Below are 25,083 nucleotides of genomic sequence, written 5' to 3' on the forward strand. Positions count from 1 at the left end.
ACTTTGAATAGTAGGTGCAGCTGCATAACAATCCCTGGATTAGGAGAGTGGGCAGCCAGCCACCAGTAGCTTTGCCACACCCCTAGCAGCCCTCATTAACCCCTGGAGGAGCACACGCCACCCCTACCCCACTTTTTATGCAATTTTGGGCAGCGGGTGGCTTGCTGGCCTTTTGACTGGGAGGGAGAAGCCAAGGAGAGCCCCAGGTGAGCGAGGCCTGCTTGGGCTGGCTGGATCTCTTAGGCTGGCTGGATTCAGGCCTCGCTCACCCTCGGCTTTCCTTTCTTGTGTCGGGTTGTTTTTGGCTGATGGGGGGCATATGCTAATGAGATGCTAATGAGCTCCATCACCTATTTTTCTACAAAATGACCCCAACAGAAGTATAGTGTCCAGATCACGTGAAGTGATGGTATCACTTTACTATGCTCTGGTTAGACCTCAGCTAGAGTATTGGGTTCAGTTCTGGCCACCACAATTTAAGGACACAGGCAAGCTTGAACTTGTCCAGAGGAGGGCAACAAAGGTGGCAAGGGGTCTGGAGACCAAATCCTACGAGGAAAGGCTGAAGGAGCTGGGTATGTTTAGCCTGGAGAGGAGACAACTGAGACGTGATATGATCATCTTCCTATCTTCACAGAACTAGCATTGCTGTCAGATGGACATCTTGTCTGTTTTAAAATCTCCAAAGAAAGAGAGTCCACCACCCCGTTCCACTGAGGTGGTGATCTCCCCTTCTTTGGAGGTTTTTAAACAGAGGCTAGATGGCTTTCTAGAACGTTCCTGTTGTGGTGGAAAGCACTGGGAACTCTTGAAAAAGTTGTGTGAATAAAATTCAAATAAACTTAGGCATTCTTTATACCAGGGGTAGCGAAACCTGCTTAATGTAAGAGTCACATAGAATAAATGTGAGATGTTTGAGAGGCACATGACATGAACATGAGATGTTTGGGAGTTGCAAAACAGGGAGAGAGGGAAGGAAGGAAAAAAGGAAAATAGATGGGGCAGGAAGGAGGGAGAGGTTGAAAGAACGCAACTTTAAATGCATTCTTTAAGCCACTGGCTGCTTTGGCTTGGAGAAGTGATTTAAAGAGAGAAATGCCGTTTCCAAGCTGGCCAATGGGGCAGTGGGGGCTTTGAGAGCCATACAATGTGTGTGAAAGAGCCACATGTGGCTCCCTAGCTACAGTTTGGTCGCCCCTGCTTTATATCCATTAACTGCAATAGGATATTCTCTAAACTCCATGCATTGAGACTTAAGAATACTGGGTTCTCTCTTGATCTTGCCCAAATGCTTGTATTTCCAGGGCTTTTTTAAAGCAGAAATGCACAGGAACACAGTTCCTGCTGACTTGGTGTCAGGAGGTGTGGCCTAATATGCAAATAAGTTACAGCTGGGTTTTTCCTACAAAAAAGCCCTGTGTATTTCATGTCATTGCAATACTATGTTAAGCTTACATGAAAGATTTCACAAAACAGAAATAATATTATGATAAAGACATAGGGTTGCCAAGTCAAACCCCAGAAATATCTGGGGACTTTGGGGGTGGAGCCAGGAGACTTTGGGGGTGGAGCCAGGAGACACTGGGGTGGAGCTGGGGGAGGGGGGAAACGGCACCGGGGAGTGTGGCAAGCCGCCCCGCAGCTGCCGCCTCTTCTCCGCTCGCCGTGCTGCTCCTCGAGATGGGCTCAGCTTGAGCCCATCTCGGAGGAGCAGCCACGGCGAGCGGAGAAGAGGCGGCAGTGGCGCGGCGGCCTCTTCTCCGCTCGCCGTGGCTTCTCCTCCGAGATGGGCTCAGGCTGAGCCCATCTCGGAGGAGCAGCCACGGCGAGCAGAGAAGAGGCGGCAGCGGCGCGGTGGCCTCGCCCGCTCCGCCTCTGGGGTGGAAGCGGGGGTGGAGGCGGAGGGGGGGTGGAGGCGGGCCAGGGGTGTGGCGAGCCGCAAGTCCGGGTCCTAGAAGGGCCCGGATTCGCAGCTCGCCATGCTCCTGGCCTGCCTCACCCTCCCCTGCGCTGCTGCCATCTCTTGGCTGCTCCTCCGAGATGGGCTCAGCCTGGGCCCATCTCGGAGAAGCAACTGCAGTGGGCGGGGAGGGGGCGGCAGCGGTGTGGCGCGGCGGCCTCCGGGCAACTCGCCATGCTCCCCGGCACCGTTTTCCTCCTCTCCCCCTGCTTCCATTTTTTGGGGGAGCGGGAGAAGAGGGTAGAAATCCTGGGGTCCCCCGCCAGGGCGGGAGGGTTGGGAAGCCTATAAAGACAACCCCGCAAAATTACTGGCCTGCCAACATTTTACTAGCTCAGCTGCCCACATGTACTTTTGGAAGTTGCTGTGGTACCCTGGTGGCCTAGAAAAAAGCAATATTCTCCATCCCTGCCTGGCTGCCAAGAGGCAATTCTTACTTGCCACAGGTAATCAGCATACAAACTTGGATTATAGCTGACACTACATAATATTAAAACCTGAATGTTATAGCCATAAGGAACTATTAAAATATACTACATTATGTATATAATTACTCTTCTGAGACCAAAATCAATAACAGTAATCTTCCTTCTACTGTTATACTTGGTTATAGTTGTAGTGCACCTCCAAATCCATAAAAGTAAAATACTTCTAAAAGGTACCAAATACCAAAATAATACTACTAAAATAGACAGACATGAAATTTACTTATTTCATATAAAAGTGAAATCAACAATAATTACTTGAGTTTCACATAAATCAAATCACTTGTGAATCTATCACAACACAAAGAAAATAGTTTCAACAATCTTCACTGCAAATTATGAAAAATATTTTACAAACACTGCTAATATTATAAGCACTGGAAGGTTGCAAGTAGATTGTCAACTGCAACCTGAAGAAGGGAAGCCAGGACCAGAAAAGTATCTGGCGTGTGTTGGTCATACTAGATAAGTGATAGTTAGTAGTAGCATGAGATAACAAAGCTTAGAGTCAGGAAACAAATCTTGCTTATGCCTTACGACCATAAAACAGTAGCATTTGTTGTAAATACCCAAGAAAATTATACATATTTAAACAAACAGAAAAATTTACAAACCAGAATTGTAGTAAAGCAGATCATTTACTGCATCTATCATGTTGATTTCTTAAGCATTGGTTCTAGCACTTTAAATATCAAGAATTTTAATACTGTTTTAAGATTTTTAGATACAGTGATTACTGAAGCCATTCCTTTTATCTGATTCTCATAAATACTAGCAAAGATAAAGCACAATAGTATTCTCCGTGCGAAACTCCAAACACTTCTAACATACAAATTCCACAAAGTGCTAATTTAAGGGTAAACATTTGGCTCTGCATAAAAATCCTATTGCTAAGATTTTCATTGTAGGCAGGCAAGAAATTACAATCTTAGCTCCACGTCTGCTCTAAAATCTGTGTCTGCCTGCAGTCAGTAGAAAGTGCTGCAGATCATTAAATACTCATTTATCAATGTCTCTCACCAGGCAACACAATGCAGCAGAACAGCACACAGAAACCACCCTGAACCCCAGCAACAGCAGCTAATTAGCATAGCCTACCACTAAAATGATGCCATATGATTGGAAGAGTTAGTCATTGAGCTAGCCAATCAAAGCAGGATATGCAAATAGCTAGCTTTAGTTGCCAGGGCAGAGCTCCTTCCCATTGTCCAATAGGAAAACAAGCAATAAACAAGAAATGAAATTGAGCTTTGTCACATTTTCAAGTTGTTGTTAACACTTCCAAGTTTAAAGCAAAATTAGCACAACTGCACAGGATTAGAATAATGTTTTACATTTCACCCCCAAAGAAAGGGCAGAGTAATGCAATAATGAATGATACGCAAGGATTTAAGCTAAGCACGGCATTAGGAGTTTAACTCCTCTTTTCACAGTATGCAGCATTACAGCAAGTTTGTTAAAAAAATCTTCCAGGCTATTTTAAGAGCATTTAATTACTTTAAAAAGGTGTCTAAATGCTTCCTAATGTTAATGAAAATGAATGCACTTTTAAACCCAAGGAGAACAGGAAGGAGGGGAATTATTCATGGTTTGCTCTGACGAAAGAGAGAGAGAGAGAGAGAGAGAGAGAAAGAGAGAGAGAGAGAGAGAGAGAGAGAAAGAAAGAAAGAAAGAAAGAAAGAAAGAAAGAAAGAAAGAAAGAAAGAAAGAAAGAAAGAAAGAAAGAAAGAAAGAAAGAAAGAAAGAAAGACGCTACAACATGGCTTGCAATGCAGTACTTTAAGATGTCTGTCTCCCCTTCTAATCTTATCTACATAAAGTCCAGAATTACTTCAGAGAAGGAAGTATATAAAGTAAAATCAGAAATAATCTCAATACATTTCACACAGAATTTTGACATATTTAATCTTAAATTCTGCTTATTATTCTTTTTCACAAAGCAGCAACATACATAAAAATAAGTTAAATCCATTATATTTGTTTCATATATTAAACAAAAGCATGAATTCAATCTATATAGAAGTAAATAAACATAAAAATATTACTCATTAATCTTATGAGAACTATGAAAAATGGGTATTTTGTCAGAAACTGTCCACCCCAAAAGAGAGAAATAGCAACTTCTACTTGAAAGTGAAATCTGTTATAAGAGTAAGTGCAAACTAGCTGCGAAGTTTCACAGCAGGCTGAAAACTGAAGTGATCTTCAGCTGTTTTTTTTGGTGTTTAAAAAAACCAAAATTCCAGGATTGGTTAAAGTAGTACTGAATCACTGAAAACCAAGATTTTCGTAATGGTTTTGTTTGATTACTCTCCATCTGTAAAAAGCCACAGAATATACAAGAAAATAGGGATAGACTGATATGGAATCATTTGAATAGAAATATATTCAAGTATATAAATACCTTAACTCCTTGATGAATTTATTCAATTTCCATCTCACCTATGTTTCTATTCAAGATGCTGTGCACAGCAGGTTGGGTCTTAAAATTTCTTTCATGAGTTTCAGCTTGTACAAGTAGGGTTGCCAAACCCCAGGTAGAGCCTGGAGATCTCCCGTTTTTACAACTGATCTCCAGCTGGCAGAGACCAGCTCCCCTGGAGAAAATGGCTGCTTTGAAGAGTGGGGTCTATGGCATTGCAAAATGCTGAGGCCCCTCCCAAACCCCATGCCCTCTCCCAGATCCACCATCAAAGTCTTCCAGTATTTTCCAACAGACTTGGCAACCCTACAAGAGTGACAGATCCCCACCCACCCCCCACTGCAAATCCTCACAGTATACCCCAAACTGTCCACTAGGATCCACTGATCACTAGGACCCACTTTTAGCATACACAGGAGGCTGCACTAGAAGAAGGAGGGGGGAGGAATCTGCTCCGCTCACAAGTTCTTTTTCAGGATCAGAGTTCTCAGAAACGCTTCCTGTCCTCTTATGAATCAGGCACTTGCCTTCCTGCTTCAACAAGTTTGCAGTATCACATGCTTCTGGGATTGGACTGTGCATCCCAGAATGTTATACATTCCTACATAAAAACTGGCCCTGATGTTACAATTTCATTCAATAAGTGACATGGGTAAAATCTGTATTTTGCTAAACTAAAAAACTCTCAAATGTCACCCTGACATGGATTTATAGGTTTGACAATGACCAACAACATGAGATGAATTTATATCAAAGAATGCCCAATTTTGTCCTCTCAACATTTGAATATTAACAATTAGAACTATCACCATAAGGCTTTTTTTGTAGCAGGAACTCCTTTGCATATTGGGCTACACCCCTCCTCCCCCCGATGTAGCCAATCCTCCAAGAGCTTTCAGCAGGCCCTGTAAACTCTTGAAGGATTGCCTACATCAGGGGGGTGTAGCCTAATATGCAAAGGAGTTCCTGCTACAAAAAAAGCCCATAGGTAATATAATTAAGACAGGCAGCTTGCCACATTTACCATTTTTCATCCAAAAGTGATGCAGAATCCCAAGATAGATTCAGGCAGGTAGCTATATGGAGAACAAGGCAGCAGAGTACAGTGGCACCTTTAAGACCTATGAAGTTTTATTTTGGGTATAAGCTTTCATGCGGCCAGCACATACACACACACACACAAATGAGCCTCTCCTCCTCACCTTGCTGTCCCACAGCCACACTGTCCCAATTCCACCAACTTTAAAGAAGCAAGAAAACTAATGGGGAGCAAAATGTTCCATCCATGATATATATATAACAATATAGTCCTTCAATATGGCTTTCCGATGTTTTTTCTCAATCACTCCATATCCCATCATTAACACTTACTGTACCTCCTTGTAGTACTTTGTATATGCACGCATACACATTCATTTAGAATGCAATATCTGCCTTATTCTGGTACTGAATAGGAAGGGTTTCAGCAGCATAAATGATACCATCTTCAATGCAAAAAAAAAAAGTTAAAAACATGCCTGCACTATTATTATTGTTGTAAAATCTAAGCTACACAGACTTCAATTTAAAATTACTGGTACCAAAATTTAGTTAAAAACAATTAACAAACACAATAGTATAGGTCAGTATGCCTTCTTTATTTTTGCTGTTTTTAAAACAGCCCTGTAAACAGCTATCTATGGGCTTATCTTCTCTCCATGCTACTTTAAGTCAGTGCTTTGTTTACCTGTTTGGGGGGAGGAGCAAGAAAGAAAATAAACACCAATATTAATCAGAGCACAGATATGGGAAAAGCTGGCAGTCTCTTCCCCCCATGGCCTTAGCAACTACTGCTTTGAGTGTAAGTAAGAAACTAGCAGCAGCTACAGTGTTATTATAATTCTTCCATTGCAAGAAATGACACAACAGTATTACAGATGCAAAGAACAGAGTGCAAACTCAGCCACCATAGTGCTGTGGTGAACTTCCTCCGACAGAGAACTGTAGCAGAGCAGCATGCCAATAACGACTGTGCAGGCAAGTGAAGTACATTACCCAGCCACTTGCAATTCCAAATCCTGCACAATAAAAATGCTGAGTCACTGTATGCAAATTAGCTTTCAATTATGCAAGCTGTATGATTTTTTTTTTAAATCATGCACATGCAACATGAATTTGCCTGGCATGGACAGATACTCCCAGTGTAAGTGGTATAAGCGCAGTTTTTACAGACACACATACACAGCTTGCATAACAGAATTAATTTGCATACTATGATTTAGTGGTTTTATTGTGTGCAATATGTTGGTGTGTAGCATTCTATTAGTCCTGAATATAACAAAGGTGACATAAAATACTTTTTGAAGTTCCCACTTCTAACCAGAGCTACTTTGCATACTGCTTGGAAGCATGGAAATAAATAGCCTGTGCAAATCAAACAATATTCACTTATTATACACATTTTTCATTTTAGGGTTTTTTAATGTAACCCAGCATGCCTGCTGCTATTCTAACATAATTATTCATTATCTACCTTGTCATTGTTAATTTACAGATGACAGCATTTATCTATGCAACTGTGAATTCTACCCACCAGAAAACTATGGGATGGACTAAAGAGAAATTTAAAAAACCCTTTACTTTTCCAGAAGTTGCCAAATCGCATCGTACTAAACTGGAACTTCCAATTCACCAGATGATGTGTAAAGAAATCAGAACTGTAAGTCACTACATAGGATAGTACCACTAATACCAACTGGAATTCCATATTTCGGTCTCTAGAGCAGATACTCACCCAATGAAAACAGCATTGAGATATTTGAATGGAGAATTAAGCTGCAAAAATTCATTGATATTGCATTGTGTTGTATATCCTTCCTTCTACTCTTGAAAGAAGGTAAAGAAATCAAGCTAGAGTTGCTCCATGAAGTGCTGAATATTCTCTGGAGTACATACCAATTTTCACTTTGATGTCTATTTTAGAGGCAGTATCAAACTGAGCTGCATTTTACATTTTTCTTCCCACAGAATGGGTGTATAGGTTACACCAGCATTCTACTTTAAATTTAGAATTCTGCCCTGGGCAAATATACCAAATTTCATTCTGGTACAACAGAATAATTGCATCAAAAATTGAAAAATGAATCAACAAAAGGCAAATAGATGGGTTGAACAAAAGACCTCACAAAGCTTATTTTTTATGTTTTATTTTTTCACTAAGTTACAATTCAAAATGTTCAATCCAGTGATAAGTACACTGATTTTGACTGGTGATGTAATAAAAGTGAGAGAAGTAGTATTCCTTTAATAACAGCTCCTCCTTGTCATGTTGTAAACTGTTTTTAATTAATTGGACTTATTGATTTTATATGTATTTTATGTTGATGTACATCGCCTAGAGTCTGACATCGGCTGGTATAAGATGATTCACAAACCTAAACAACAAGAAGTTTTAACTGCTGGCTCTAGATTATTACATATTTTACTTTTAATTTGTTTTATGAGGTTCTGCTTTTGTTAGCTGCCTGCACAGTCCTGACTGGACAGAAAGGCAGTATATAAAGTTTGAAGATACATAAATGAAATTTAAAACAACCATAAACAACTTGAGAGCAATCAGAATGATAATGCCAACAATTAATTCACAAGGCAGTAACCCAAATGTAATGTCAGATTAATCAAAACAAAAACTGACCAAAAGCAAGGGGCAAAAGTCTTCACTTTTAAACACCATTAGTGAAGGCATAAGACACATTCCACAGGGGAAAGTCATTGTATTGCAACTAAGATCTATGTCTAGTCACCACCTCCGTCAACTCACAGTACCCATAGAATTGCCTCTGAGGATGACTTCGGAAAAGATAAGTTTATGGAACAAAATGGTATTTCAAATATTCTAATAGGCCTTTAGAGATCAAAAGCAGAATTTTTAATTGTGCTCTGAAACAATGTGAGTACTAAAAGAGATTGTCATGGGTTAGCCAGGGCTCAAGCAGTTAGGATTCCACAGAGGAGGGGCCCTGTGCAGCCAGCCTGAAGTCAACAGAAGCCGACAAGCAAGGAAATGAGGTACTTGACTTGCAGCTGAGAATTGGTTCAGAATCACCTCCACACTCAAGCTCTAATTCAGCAGGCGAAGGCTTATTATCCCCAGGTTTTCCAGGGTCACCAGTGCCTTTGGAATGTTGCAGAAGAAGGCTGGGAACAGATTTACAGGCTAGGTAGCACAGTGCATGCCTCAATGCTCAATGCCAACTACCTGCTAATAGTGGAGATGAATCATTGCAGGATTGTTCCTGAGAAACTGGCTGTACGCAGGACATCTTGGTGTGTGGCTATAAAGTCTCCTGAGAGAAGCTTTTTGGGCACAGATGCAATGTGTTCATCAGATGCTGTACCTGCTAACACTGCCTTGATTAATTTCTGGAAACCTGACCTCTGACAACTCAGACATCTTGCAATATAGGAGTAATGTGGCCACTATGACACTTTATTTCACAGACACATTTTGGATCACCTAAAGTCATCATGGGGCATCCTCATTCAGAGTACATTACAGTTTCCATGATTAGCACATGGATAACTGACAAGCTAAAGGTAATACTGAACACTGCACTTCCCACTTTCACTGAGGTTCAGCCAACCTTTGCCCAGTTGGCTAAGAGCCTAGGCGTTACACTGGATCCAGCATTACCGCTACAGAATCAAGGTAACACAGCAGCAAAAATGCTATCTTCCAAGTTAATTTACCTCAAAAGATTACTCCCTATCCAGAAACAGTAAGTCACCATACAGATCTAAATAACATCTCCGTCTAGCAACACATATCTCATTTTAATTGAGTTTCAGTTTGTTAATCTTCATCCCCTACTGTCTTTCACCTGTTCAGCATATCCACTTCAACACCTGATTCGGATAAAACAAGGCAGGTAACAAAGGACATACTAATGACCACTCACCCCAAATCTCTGAACAACTTAATATAACTGTTTCTGGTAGATGCGAAAACCAAGGGGGACAGAACAGACCTGTTTGACATCTTCAAACAGAAGGGGCAGGGGGTGATACAAAGTTAAAATCTCCCAGCACTTTCACAGACCTGCCCACCAAGGAGAACTATGAGAATGCAGTGCTTCCTATTGTCAATCATGAAAGGCACTGCAGTACACCAGCAAATCAGAGGGCATAAATAATCATGACAGACCCAATGTTAGCATCCCCACCCCAGCAGGATATACAGGCAGAGCGACCAAAATTAATTCTATGCCAGAACCAGACCTTAAGTCCAAAATGAAATTGTCCAAAGTATTAATTTTAGCCGAGAGTAACTAGACTTGAACGGCCATAGCCCAATCAACATGTTTACTCAGGCTTGGAGATTTTTTGTGATACTTTTCATGTAATTCCTTACAAAAAAAGGAAACCTGTCTGAAAATTCATTTGGTGAACGGTTACATTCTTCTAAATCTCTCTGAATTCACAAAAAACATTAGGTTTTTGTTGCTTGTTTTAATTGCATTTTATGTTGCTTTAGTGCAGATTTTAATTTTGTTTTGTAAGGTACCTTGTGTTTCTGAAAGTTCATAATTATAAATATTGCACAAACTTGAAATGCAAACTATATCTAAACCCAATCCTAAAATTTGAATTTCTGTTTGTAGATTCCAGTCATTGATAACAAAGCACAGTACCTTGTTTTATATAGAATTAACTAAAATAAATTCTGGATTTTTAAACTTTAATTTACTACAATGTAAATTAAACTTTTCTAACCAGGTACATAATAAAAGCTTGACAAAATGTAAGAAATTCAACCAAGCCATTTCTCACTTTTAAATACACGAAGACAAGAGACATTGCCTGCATTGACTTAAATTGTGTAACCTAAGGGTGTCAAATATGCGGTCTGGGGGCCAAACGCGCCCCCAAGTACCTGGCTGCCATCTGCTTCTTTCTCCCTATCTCTTGCTTCCTTCCTTGCTTGGGAGTTGGCTTCTGCTGGTGTCCTCCCGTGTTGTTGCTCTGCCGCCCTCTCCTGGCACGCGGTTGGGCCCATCCCCATCCTTGGGCATTCCCTGTGGCTCCAGGCTGCTCCTCAGCTGACTGGGCTCTGCGGCTGCTATTGCAAGGCTCAGCGATGCCTTCCATTGCTCTGCTTGGGCCCTTCACATGGGTCTGCTGGGTCTGAGGGGCAGCTTTGGGACATGGGGGGCCCATGGGTGCTCAGCGACGAGGAAGCTGATGTGGGGAGCTCCCAACGGAGTCCCAGCTGGGCCCCAGGACATTAAGAGAACTTCTTGGAAGTCACTCTGTAAACATGGGAGTGTGTTCTAGAAATGAAATGACTGGAAGATGTGGGATTCTTTATTACTTGTCCTCTGTTTACTGGTAAATGGCATGAATTTCCCCTCTGGTTTAGATGAAGACGTTCTCAACATGTTCCCAAACTGCATCTAATGAAGGACCATGAGTAGATTGGACATTGCTAGGGAATCTACTGTCTAACTTTTCAGCACAGTTTCAGTTTCTATATACCACAACTATGGCAATAATTATCCTAGTGGGAAACCTCATAGCATAGGATTCATAGCAGTGCATCACATGAAAAGATAACTGCTTGCTCCAGGCTGAGAATGTAATCGAATAGCCTCATCTGGAAACTCCATATATTTTATCAGCCACATTACACAGCCTGGCGTGTAGCTGCTGATTCTCTACTAGAAAGGGATAGAGCTTCATGGGACTTCTTGAACACCATTGTCACCCTGTCTATTGCAGTGATCCCTAACATGGTGCCTATGGGTGCCATGACACCCTCTAACACTTTTCCTGATGCCCATCAAGTGTTTTTAGAAAGAGGTCAGTGCCAGATGGTGCTTTTACCCAGCAGAGCTTCAGATTGTGCAGATTTTTAAAAACATTGCTTTGGAAGCAGCTAACATCACAATACAAGGATCTTCACTGTGTGACTGTAGGTAAGTTGTGTTTATGCAAGAAAATAAACCTAACCTCACTTCCTGACATTTTGGATCAGCCCCCTGCAGCAGCCATTGTGTGACTGGCTCCACCTAGGATTACCAAATTGGGTTTGGAAAATTCCTGGAGATTTAAGGCTGATGCCTGTGGAGAGCAGAGTCTGGGGAGCAGAAAAAGGTCAACAAGGAATCGATGCTATACAGTTAATTCATCAAAGCTGCCATTTCCTCCTGGGGAAATGTTCTCTGTAACACAGAGATCAGTTGTAATTCTTGGGAAATGTCAGGCCCCACCTGGAGGTTGGTGAACCTAGCTCCTCCTCTATCACAATGGCCCAGTATCTTAAAAATTTATTTTTCTCCTCATAGGAGGGGGCTTTTACCCTGGTAGATGTGATGCTATGCAATTCATGGTATTAAAAGGGAGATACAAGAAGATCACATATCCTGAAAGGATCATGGAGAGGTGGAAACATTGGGGCATGTTTTTAATTCGCTCTCTTTTTAATAATGAAATTAGAGATAAGTCAATCCTTCCTTTTTTTGGATCGATAGTAAGTGCTGGCGGATAGGGCATATTTGGAGAAACTATTGATAGATGAAATTCCAGCTATCACTAAGGTAACAGCTAAGTTTTGAGCCTAAGCAACCAAAGTACACAACAAACAATAGATATGCTTGTAAGAACTTCTCCTCTCGTTTTTTATTTTGTTTTATTGTTATGCCTGTATATTTTAATGACATATTTTAAGCCATTATGTTTTTATCTTGTATTTTATTATTTCAAAAAATCTTATTGTATGTTTGAATACAGTTGTTGACTGTAAATAAAACTAACTAGCTCCACCTCCTGCAGCAGCCATTTTGTGGTTGTACCCACTACCCAGGTCAGAATTCCAAAGGTGCCTACAGGCTCAAAAAGGCTGGAAATCTCTGCTCTATGGCATCCTTCCTCCATGGTCTTAAGAAGGGTTGCAACTGAAGCTAGACTGGCTATTACAGCATCCACCACTAAGCCAGCATGCTGTAGGGATTAAGAGTGGGAGACTCTCATCTGAAGAACCCGGTTTGATTCCCTGCTCCTCCTCCACATTAAGCCTGCTGAGTTGTCTTGGGCCAGTTACAGTTCTCTCAGAACTATCTCAGCCCCACCTATCTCACAAGCTGAATGTTCTGGGGAGAGGAAGGGAGGGAGGGGAATTTTTTAAAAAATGTTTTTTTTTATTTTGTAATATAACTCATGTTATTTCTCCATCTTACATTCCTACAATATCTTACATTCATATTACAGATCCATCAATTACCTCCCTCCCTCCCTTTCTCCTCCGACCCCTCCCAAATTGATCATTACAGAACTCATTTATATTTTCAACCACATGCACACCCTTTGGAGCCTGAGCCTTATTTCATTATTGGCCCCTCCTGTTTTTACCCATCCTGTATATTTATACCACCTTTCCTTAATTTCTTCAATCTTGTCCTCTCCTTGCTTTCCTTGTTTTAGTATTGATAATACTAAAACAAGGGAAGGGAGGGGAAGTGTAAGCCACCTCAAGATAGAGACATGTGCAGTATAAAAACCAGCTCTTCTTCTTACCTTGAATAGAACTACAATGGTTGACAGGAAGCAATAAAGTTTCCTGGTGTGTCCAGCATGAAAACACCCACTTTGATTTCATCCATATAGAATAGAGGGAACAGGAGCATTCCTGAGAAGTCTTCCTCCTCCTCCCTCCTGCTTTGATTGTTCTATTTCAGGAGGTGACAATAGGAGAATTTTAAGGGCTATAAGAACTCTATTCAAGGTAGAGGGCAGTTTCCCAGGGCAACTCCCCCCCCCCCCCAAAAAAAGGTTGGTTATGTTGTAGCAAGTCATCACCTAAGATTCTCCATCCTCTCTGGGAGATCCTATTTATGAACAATCTGATTTCAAATCCAATCTTGCATCCTCATCCCTACTGAAGATTCTCAGAGCCTTGAGGAAACAAATACTTCCTGTTACATACCCCTAGATATGCATTGAGGGAGTCACCACATTCCAGCCAAGCACCCCAATGGATTTCCCCCTACTCAGGCACCACTGGGGTTGGGAGTCATACAGAACCAGCCCGTCCATTAGGCAGCCCTAGGTAGCTGCCTGGTGTGCGGCACTGGGCAGGCAATTTGGGCCCTCCCCCCTAGGAAGGGGTGAGGGTGGCGGCACGGCGTGGCTCCTATGCCTCAGACTGCAAGAAGCTTCTGGAAGTGCAGACCCGGGAGGCTGAGCACTGGTGGCTGGATGGCTTGCACGCTCTGAGGCACAGGAGCCACACTGGTGCTCAGTCATTAGGGGTGATGGTGGAGAGAGGAAAGGGGCGAGTGGGGGGGGGCAGCGCTTCACCTCAGAGGCCAGATGCTGTGAAGCTGGCTCTGGGGCCATATCCTGCTACATGCTGGGCTTTCCTGGTTATACTGGAATTTTCAATGTTGTCTGATTTAGAGGCTTTTTTCTGCGGCTCTGTCAGGCCCAGGTGGTTTGGCATGCAATTTTGCAGGGCCCTCCTACATTGCGGCAAGGAAAGGGCTATTCTCAATCCCCTCTCTGAAGATGCTCCTGCAAATGAAATATCTGCCATTTCTGCTGAAGAGGATGCTGCTGATGTAGTAGCAGGACAAAAAGGCAAGAAAGACAGAAGGGAAAAAAACACAAGGAAGATTTTTATTTAAAGACAAAAAGAGGGGCAAATAAAAGATAAGGGCAAGTTGTAGAGATGTCCAGAAGGCACACAAGGAAAAGAAGCAAACCATTCAAAAAAGAATGAAATTTAAGGGAGTTTGTCCTTGTATACGTTCTCACTGAGAAGACAGAAAGACAACTTTGGTATTTATTTATTTAAAATGCTTTCATGCTACTTTCCCACCCAATCAGGATCCCCAAGATGGCTCACATAAAAGCATTAAAACATTTAACATTTTTTTTTAAATTAAAAAATAATTCTATAAAAATCCTAATAGGAGATTAAACATCCAACCTATTCTCTGCCTTCTGGGATCATGAGAAAGAAAGCACCTGAGTGTCAGGACATTCTCCTCTAACCTCAAAGAAAAGTGGAGATTAATACAGGTGATGTTGTAGATTCAGAGTCAACAGAAGTCAAATTAGATGTAGTCACCTTTACACTAGGGTTCTAGTTCTAGGGAATTATTAATGTAAGGGAACTTAAAAATGTAAGCCGTCACCTACAGTCTCAAGGGGTGACAGTTCATTCTATCTCCTCATTGCCATCTTATTCTGTTGAATGTGTAAACCAGGCCTGATGAAGTGGTAGATGATGCAAATCTCGTTTGATGTTCCAAGATGGTTTATGTGGTCTTGAAAAAAGTCCTTTGGCTTGTATGACAACTTGAAGGCTTAAAATGGCTCTAATTTTTCTTTTTCTGCTTCTTTACTGTAGGAAGGTTTTTCCCACTTAAGCTTTGCTTTAATCAGGACTGCATGTAAACAGCACTAGAGTTTGCTCATAGTGAACAAAAGTGACCAACCAAAAACTGTGAGCCTGAATACAAATTCTAACAACCCTTACACCTTAGAGATCAACATAAGATCTCATCCAGATGTCATGCATTAAAAAAAAATACAATGAACATGGTCAGTGTGAGAGAAGTCACCCAAGGTCATCCTTAACCATAATGGGAATACTGGATTCTAGAGATGAGAAACTGTCCATCTAAAAACAGCCTGCTTCGGTGAATAAAGAATTGGTGGCAAACTCATGCCTCAAAATATTTCCAATGTTTACTTTCCCTCTCCTGCTTCATCCATTAACACTCTTCTCATTGGGGAGAATATGGAATTAATTCATTAGTGAGGGCAATTCTTATTTATTTACTTCATAGTCTGCTTTTTTCATTGAGACTCAGGGGTGGAAACTAGTCAAAGGGTCAAAATTACTAATTTTATGGACCAGTTTTTTTTAAAAAAAAAATTGGCCAAAAACTGACAAAACCCCTTACAGATTACTGAACCATTTATCTTCAGCCTACTGATAAATTCAAGTAAAACTGGGATTTCATTAAAAAAAATATTATCTGATCTCCACTATCCCCATAGCCAGCCATCACAGCCTTTTTACTGATTTTTTTAAAATGAAGATAGGACAATGTTTCCATTGTTGTACAAAATTTAAGGCAAATAACTGCATGCTGCAGATGATAAAACAACAAAATAGTTACAGGCTGAGGTGTCATAAGTATTCTGATGACACCTAGCTATATCTGTTGACAAGTGGCCGGCCAGATATTGCCCCATCAGTTTTGGCTGAGGGGTTGAAGGCCATGGTGGGATGGTTAAAGCAGAGCCAACTGAGACTGAATCCCAGGGCTTTTTTTTGTAGAAAAAAAGGCCAGCAGGAACTTATTTGCATATTAGGCCACACCCCTGGCACCACCATTGTTTCATACAGTACTTTTTTTGATAGAGAAAGCCCAGCAGGACGTCATTTGCATATTAGGCCATACCTCCTGGTGCCAAACTAGCCAGAACTGCGTTCCTGTAAATTCATGCTCAAAAAAAGTCCTGCTGAATCCTACTATGACTGAGGTTCTGTGGCTGGGCAGGGAGGATTCAGGGTTGCTGTGCCAACTCCAAGCTCTTGACAGCATGACCTAACACTGGCACCAACTGTCAAGAGGCGACGCGGCTGGACTGGCCAAGAGATCGCAAGAAGGACCTTGCCTCCCCTCCCCCCCATCCCCCCTCCCAGATTGCCAGGCTATAGATGTCCGAGCAGCTGAATCAAACCCGAGGTGACTACCACCTGCACTTGCACTTAACATCAGTGGGACTACTTTAACATCGTGATACCACCGGCACCTGCACTTTAACACCACCAAGACCATCACCGGGACTAACTTCACAAATGTTACCAATGAAGAACATCTATGGGCAGTGTGCAATAATTACCCAACAGACTATCTGGACTCACACCCCACAGATGAACGAAGGCTAGCCCACTAATAGAACTATTATTATTGTTAATTAATTACTGATTATTTTATCAATCAATTAGTGACTAAATTAATATCTAGGAAAAATTTTTTTTCTTAACTTATTAATTAGGACGGAGTGGGAGGGATTATTTATTAATAAGTTTAGGAACCAATGAATTTATAGAAATTTAAACTAATTGACTGTAAGGTGGATTGGGAGGGCTAACTAAATTAATTAATTTAAGATACAAGTAGTGGGTTATTAGCCAGGAATCGGAGGGGCTGGTGAGGAGGGTAATTGAAACTGCAGGTGGAGACAAATCGGGGGAGTGACGCCGGTGACTTTATCTTGGGCTGCTGCAGATGCCCGGCCAGGGGCTTCCAGTGCTCCTGGGGAGGGGAAGATATGACGGTGGGAATAGACAGAAATATAATGGAAGGAGACGGAGACAAAACAGTGCTCGGCCACCTTCCAGTCTACTTCCCATCCCAATGGTGGCAGGTAGTGGGACCAAGAGGAAAAGCCCGCCTCCGTCATTGGTGTTATGTAACACCAGGTCCATAAATAATAAGACCGCGACTCTTAGGGAGTTTCTGCTATGGCAGAATATGGACCTGGCTTGCGTGACCGAGACCTGGGTGAGGGACGGGGAGACAGTAGCTCTCTCCCAGATGTCCCCCACGGGATACTCGGTCTTTCACCAATCACGGATTAGCGGGCGGGGGGGAGGCGTAGTGTTACTCATACGGGAGGATTACTCCTTTCGGGCTCTCCCGGACCCAAAGATTGATGGGATTGAATGCGCCGGTCTGATGTGGGATGTTGGAGAGGGGTTGGCAGTTTGGCTGGTGTACCGTCCGCCTAATGCACCAGCTAACGCCTTACCATCACTATTGGAGGCAGTGGCGGGCTGGGCGTTGGAGTACCCGAGGCTTATGGTCTTGGGCGACTTCAATGTCCATGCCGACGACACGGCCTCCACTCAGACGATGGACCTAGTGTCGTCCATGGCGACACTGGGACTCTCTCAATTTGTCACGACTCCCACACACCAGGCCGGGCACACATTAGACCTGATCTTTGCATCCGGGATTTTGGTGAACGATATTGCTGTAGAAGCGGTACCATGGTCGGATCACCTGGCCCTTAAGGCCCTTAAGGCCGGTAGTTCGCCGATTCGGCCGGGTCTGCTGTAGCTTTTTAACTCGTGGGCATTTGATGAAATTGCTGAGCAGACAGGTTAAAATGGATAAAAGGAAGTACTTCTTCACCCAAAGGGTGATTAACATGTGGAATTCACTGCCACAGGAGGTGGTGGCGTCCACAAGCATAGCCACCTTCAAGAAGGGGTTAGATAAAAATATGGAGCAGAGGTCCATCAGTGGCTATTAGCCACAGTGTGTGTATGTGTGTGTGTGTGTGTGTGTGTGTGTGTGTGTGTATATATATATATATATATATATATATATATATATATATATATATATATATATATATATATATGGCCGCTGTGTGACGCAGAATGTTGGACTGGATGGGCCATTGGCCTGATCTAACATGGCTTCTCTTATGTTCTTATGTATGGGGACGCTGCCCCAACCCTGTATGGGCGGAGAGCCTATTTTGGCTCGCCCTCGGGGCTTGATGGACCCGGAACGGTTCCAAACGGCCCTGAGGGATCCCTGGCCCACTGGCAATAAGTCTTCTGAGATGGCAGTCAAGGCTGCAAAGAAAGATTACTTTGCAACCAAGATTGCATCTGCAAACTCGCGCCCAGCACAATTATTTAGAGTAATTGGGGATCTTATAACGCTGCCACAAGGCAAACCAAACGTTAGAGAATCAGAAATAGGCTGTGAGGCATTTGCGAAATATTTTGCAGATAAAATCTCGTTGCTCCGCCAAGACCTGCCTACCACTTTGGATACAGTGAGTGAAATTGAGGCACCGTGCCTGTCTTCGGGTTTAGTGCTGGACCACTTCGACCTGCTCAGCCTGGAGGAAGTTGACAGAATCCTTTCTGCTGCTCGCCCGACAACATGCGATCTGGACCCTTGCCCCTCTTGGCTGATTAATTCTTGCCAGGGGGAGCTTAGTTGTCCTTTACGGGACATCATAAACAGGTCCCTCTCAGAGGGGCAGTTTCCAACACTTCTGAAAGAGGCCTTGGTCCGCCCTCTCTTAAAAAAAGCTACAGCAGACCCGGCCGAATTGGCGAACTACCGGCCGGTGTCTAACTTACCGTTTTTAGGTAAAATTATTGAGAGGGCCGTGGCGTCGCAGCTTCAGAGGTTTCTGGATAACGCTTCTGTCCTAGACCCATGTCAGTCTGGCTTCCGGCCGGGCCATGGAACGGAGACGGTGTTGGTCGCCTTGGTAGATGACCTCCAACAGCAACTGGATCGAGGCGGTGTTGCGGTGCTGATGCTGTTAGATCTGTCGGCTGCATTTGATACAGTCGACCATCGGCTACTGACGCGCCGCCTCGCCGACATTGGGATTGAGGGGTCGGCCTTGCAATGGCTTTCCTCCTTTCTCCTGGGTCGGGGACAGAGGGTGGCTATCGGGAGTGAATGGTCCCGGAGGCGCACACTGGATTGTGGGGTGCCCCAGGGAGCTGTGCTCTCCCTGATGTTGTTCAACATCTATATGCGCCCCCTCGCCCAGATTGCCCGGCGGTTTGGGCTGGGTTGCCATCAATATGCAGATGACACCCAGCTCTATCTACTAATGGACGGCTGGCCCGACCCCGCACCAGGGAATCTCGACCGGGCCTTACAGGCTGTTGCGACATGGCTCAGGCTGAGTGGGCTGAAGCTGAACCCAGCGAAGACAGAGGTCCTTTGCGTGGGTCGCGGCGCTCTGGGAAGGGAAATAGCTCTCCCGGTCTTCGATGCTGCGCCATTGAGAGCAGCGCACCAGGTAAAGAGCCTGGGTGTTTTACTGGAGCCTTCATTATCGATGGAGGCCCAGATAGCAGCCACTGCCAAGTCAGCATTCTTCCATCTGAAGCGGGCAAGGCAGTTGGCCCCTTTCCTTGAGCGCCGGGACCTCGCAATAGTGATCCACGCAACGGTCACCTCAAGATTGGACTACTGTAATGCCCTCTACTTGGGGCTACCTTTGTGCCGGACTCGGAGACTGCAGCTAGTGCAGAATGCGGCAGCCAGGCTGTTGTTGGGACTCCCAAAACGGGAACATATACAGCCGAGGCTACGTGAACTGCACTGGCTGCCGATCATATACCGGGTCCAGTACAAAGTGTTGGTCATTACCTTTAAAGCCTTATATGGCCGAGGACCTGCCTACCTGAGGGACCGTCTTTCCCCGTATGAACCCCAGAGAGCACTGAGGTCAGTTGGGAAAAATCTAATGACCATCCCTGGGCCGAAGGAGACTAAATATCAGAATACTAGGGTACGGGCATTCTCAATCGCGGCCCCTACCCTATGGAACCGACTCCCCGAGGAGGTGCGGGCCCTGCGGAACCTTGATCAGTTCCGCAGGGCCTGCAAGACCGCCCTTTTTAAGCTTGCACACCTGGACTGCTAAGAAGATCGGCAATTAAGGATCCGCCAATGCGGTTTGAAGACCTATACCGCTGAATAATTGTACTTACTAGATTGTTTTAATGCTGTTAAGTTAGTGTTTACTGTTTTATATTGTTAAATTTAAAGGCTTTTTAATCACTGTATGTTTTTATAAAATGTTGTTAGCCGCCCTGAGCCTGCCGAGGTGGGGAGGGCGGGATAGAAATAAAAATTATTAAAGAGCTTGGGTGTAATTCTGGATGCCTTCATGTCAATGGGGGACCAGTTCAAACATGTTGCCAGACTGGCATTTTCCCAGCTACACCAGGTCAGGCAACTGGCCCCCTACCTGCCATGCCCTAGCCACAGTAATCCACACTATGGTCACCTCCAGACTGGACTGCTCTAACTCACTGTACATGGACCTACCCTTGAGACTGATCCAGAAACTCCAGCTGGTACAGAATGCAGCAGCGTGAGTCCTTATGGGGACCCCATGAACAGCACACATTTGATCTATGCAACATGAGCTGCGCTGATTGCCAGCTGAGCACAAATCAGGTTCAAGGTTTTGGTGCTTACCTTTAAGATCCTTAATTGTCTGGGGCCTACGTATCTTTGGGAACAGCGCTCTTGGTATATCCTGAAAATTATAATACTTCACTGATAAGAACTTGCTTGTGGTCCCTAGCCCAAGAGATTTCCAGTTGTCCTCAACCAGGGCCAGAGCTTTTAATGCTCCGGCCCCAACCTGGTGGAACTCTCTGCTGAGTAACAACCATGCCCTACAAAACTTGATGCAGTTGACAGCTCATGCAAGACAGAGATGTTTTGCTAGGCATTTAGTTGAAGACAGTCATGGCATCGCTACAGAAGATGGTAGAATTACTGGAAATTCAAATCACCATCTGAGCAAATTTGACTGATTTTATTCTCTGTGGGACCGTCTCCTCTGTTATGTCTTTGGGAGGGTGTTACACTCTATGGACAGTAATCTGCTGGTGGCCCCCAGCCATAAAGACATCCAGCTGCCCTCGACTAGAGCCTTTTCGGTCCTGGCCCCAACTTGCTGGAACTCTCTGCCAAATCCACCAGGACCCTGTGGAACCTTATGCAATTCTGCAGGGGATGCAAGGCAGAGATAGGAAAGACAGGTTGCTTACCTCTAACTGTAGATCTTCGAGTGGTCATCTGTGCATTCACACTCATGGGATAGAGCGCCTGCGCCGATCCCCGAATCGGTACCTAAAAAGCCCGGGATTTTTTCGTGCTCGGCACCAACGGGCATGCGCAGGCGTCCCATTGCGCATGCTCGCCAGCACCAGCACCAGGATCCCGCCAGTTCCTTCCTGACCGCTGGAAGCCCCTACTGGAGGGAAACTATCAGCAGTGGGGAAGGAGGGCAGGTAGTGTAAATGCACAGATGACCACTCAAAGATCTACAGTTACAGGTAAGCAACCTGTCTATCTTCTTCGTGGTCTCTGTGCTTCACACTCATGGGAGATTAGCAAGCAAGACATACCTGGAGGCAGGACGAGGGTCAACCAAAAGAAACAGCTTGCAGCACCACAGCTCCCAGACGAGTCCTCTGTCTAGCATGCGGAGAGGACTAGGTGGCAGCCTTACAAACGTCCGTCAGGGAAACGCCTTTTAGGAACGCCACCGACGTCGCCATCACTCTTGTAGAGTGTCCGCAAATAGGCCCAGGTAACGGCCTCTTAGCCAACAAATAACACAGTTTAATAGTCTCAGTAAGCCATTTTGAAAGCCGCTGAGATGAGATTCTGGAACCTAACTAAGAAGCAGCATAAGAAACAAAAAGATGCTGGTTCTTACGAAAATTCTTGGAGCAACTCAAATAAAACAATAAGGCACGCTTAACATCCAAAGCATGCAACCTACGTTCCTCATCTGAGGAAGGTGTAGGATAAAACGTGGGAAACCAAACTTCTAAGTTAAGGTGGAACTGAGAAACCACCTTGTGGAGAAAGGAAATATCAGGCGCTAAGGACACTCCAGACTCCTGAAAAGCTAAATATGGGTAGTCGCAACGCATAGCTGTGAGCTCCCCTGCACGGCGTGCTGATGTGATGGCTACCAAAAAAGCAGTCTTCCAAGATAGGAGCTGAAACGAGCATGTGGCCATCGGCCGAGTCAGCCTGTCCAACACCAGAGTCAAATCCCACAACTGTGGGGGTGATCTCAAAGGAGGATGAAGCCTAAGCAAACCCTTCAAAAATTTCTTAAAATGAGGGTGTGCAAAAACTGAATGCCCCTCCACTGATTCATGGAATGCAGATATTGCCGCCAGATAAACTTTAATGGAGGAAAAAACAAGGCCAGAATCCACCAGAGATAACAAAAACTCAAAAATAACCGGCAGTCCCACCCTCTGGGGCAAAACCATAGGATCAGCTAAAAACTGAAAAAACTTCCTATCATAAGAAGTGCGGGTAGACAGCTTCCTGCTGTTCAGGAAAACATGTTGGACTCTGCTGGAGAAATCACAGGATCGATGAACCACACTGTCAGCTTCAGGTGGGGCACATTGTGATGGAATACATGACCGTCCTGAGCTGACAAAAGGTCCGGTAGAAGACCCCCCTCGCCAGTTGCAGCAAGATCGGGAACCAGTTCTGGCGAGGCCACCAGGGAGTCACCAGGATACAGCAGGGTCTCTCTCTTGCGATCTTGTTGACCATCCTCGTCAGAAGTGGCAGAGGTGGGAACAGATAAAAGAACCGACCTTCCCACGGGAACAACAAACTGTCTCCCAACAACTCTGGATCCGAGCCCCCTCTGGAGCAAAACAGAGGACACTTCCGGTTTTTGGCTGTGGCAAAGACATCCACCTGAGGATACCCCCAGAGCTGAAACATGGGTTGAAGGAAGCACCACTGTAACTCCCATTCGTGCGGGGAAGCCGTGCCCCTGCTGAGGGAGTCTGCTTGCAAGTTGAGGACCCCTGGGAGGTGCACTGCCTTCACAAAGATGTCGTAGTCCAGACACTCCAACCACAGATCCAGCACCAGCGCACAAAGCAATCGAGAGACTGTCCCTCCCTGCCTGTTGATGTAACACAGGGCAGTGGTATTGTCTGTTAGCAGAGCAACAATCTTCCCCACCACCATGGGGCGGAAAGACCGAAGAGCAAAGTGAACTGCCAGCAGTTCCAAGTAATTTATGTGGCAGTGAGTCAATTTCAAAGGCCAAGGACCCCCCACACACACATCGTCCACGTGGGCCCCCCAACCCCATAAAGACGCATCTGTTGTGATAGTCACAGTTGGTGCAGGTAGATGGAAGGGAGCTCCCTGACGAATGTTTTCCTTTGACTTCCACCATTGCAGTGTTTGAAGTATCACAGGTGGAATTACAAACCTCTTTTGAGGTGAGTCCCTCAACGGGCGAAACTGACGAAGAAACCAAAGCTGTAGGCCTCTCATCCTCAGCTTCGCAAAGAGCAGTACGCTTGTAGTCGCCGCCTCAGCCCCAGCATCCTCTGTAGCTGCTGCGCCGTGCCCCATTTTCGACTCTGCAGAAGTTCGACAAGGTTGACAATGTCCATTGCTCTCTGCTGAGGCAGAAACACGCGATGAAGGTTTGTATCCAGCAAAGCCCCTATGAACTGAACTGTCCTTGTCGGAGTAAGGTGTGATTTCTCCAAAATGACCTGCAGACCCAAGGTGTCGATAAGACGAAGGGCAGATCTTCCACGAAGGCCCTGGTGTCCTGCTGGAGAGCCATGGATCTGAGACATGAGTGGCGGCGGAGGCAGACGGTAGAAGTGATGGTCCTTGCTGAGATGTCGACCATGTGCTTTGCAGCAGCCAGTTGTTCTTTGGCTAAAGCAAAGCCTTCCTTCTGCAACTTCTTTGCAGCTGACCTCTTCTCCTCACTCAGGGAAGACAGGAGGGGGGTAAGTTGTTCCCACACTGAGTATTGGTATCTAGCCATGCACACGGCATAGATACCTTTACTCCCAGCGCCCCAGCAGAGTAAAACTTCCTCCCAACGTTATCCAGCTACTTTCCCTCCTTGTCTGGAGGAGAGGATTGCATCTTGCAGGCCTTCGACAATGAAGGAACAACCACTGAATTTGGCTTTGGGTGTGTAAAGATGAACTCAGCCCCGGACTCTTGGACACTGTACATATGGTCCAACCTTCTCGATGACATGTAGGATGACCTTCGTCACTGGCAGGGCAACCGCTGTAGAAGTATCCCGCTGCATGATGTCGAACACATTATCATCTACAATGAGTTGGGGGCTGTGTCACTGGAAGCGAGAGGGAGAGTGCCATCTTCTTCACCAGGTCCCCTTACGACTTCAGATCCTCTGATGGTGAGATGGGAAGATCCTCAGCCGTATGAGACACTGGTGAAGGTTCCAAAGCCCGGTCCGGATCGTCGGTACCGACCTCGGGGTCCGACTATGAAGACTCTCTACGTAGAGAATGTTCTGAGAGCACCGGTGCTGACTCTCTGAGGGTGACCAGACCAACACTGACGACCAAGGTTATCCTTCCTCCACCACCATGCCGCGTCTCTCAGGCAGGACAGAGATCGATGCCGAAGGACGCCATCTAGAGTGTTGACACAGCCCAGACATATGGGATGCCTCGGATTGCTGGTCCAGTCTGCGAACTCGCAAGGAGGGTACCATTGGCACAATGGGAAGGGATAATGGTAAGGAGGACAATGGCACTGCTCCCATGGTGGAATCGGTGGGAAGTGACGAGCTACAGTAGTCGGTTCCAGCTC

The 25,083-nt window shown here is 44.7% G+C and overlaps 1 protein-coding gene across 3 annotated transcripts in view; it reads right to left on the minus strand.

Moving 5' to 3' along the window:
• DYRK1A (dual specificity tyrosine phosphorylation regulated kinase 1A) overlaps positions 1 to 25,083 on the minus strand; it is a 324,751-nt gene that overhangs the window by 67,850 nt on the left and 231,818 nt on the right. The window contains exon 1 of one of the 3 annotated variants that reach the window (XM_060234266.1): positions 3,466 to 3,483. The exons of the other annotated variants lie outside the window; for them this stretch is intronic. The gene's annotated coding sequence lies outside the window, so the exon portion shown is untranslated. Of the gene's footprint in view, positions 1 to 3,465; positions 3,484 to 25,083 lie in introns of those variants that run through there. 3 annotated transcript variants of the gene reach the window in all.

The sequence above is a fragment of the Heteronotia binoei genome, chromosome 3 (assembly GCF_032191835.1).
Source record: "Heteronotia binoei isolate CCM8104 ecotype False Entrance Well chromosome 3, APGP_CSIRO_Hbin_v1, whole genome shotgun sequence".
In the NCBI taxonomy this organism is placed as follows: domain Eukaryota; kingdom Metazoa; phylum Chordata; class Lepidosauria; order Squamata; family Gekkonidae; genus Heteronotia; species Heteronotia binoei.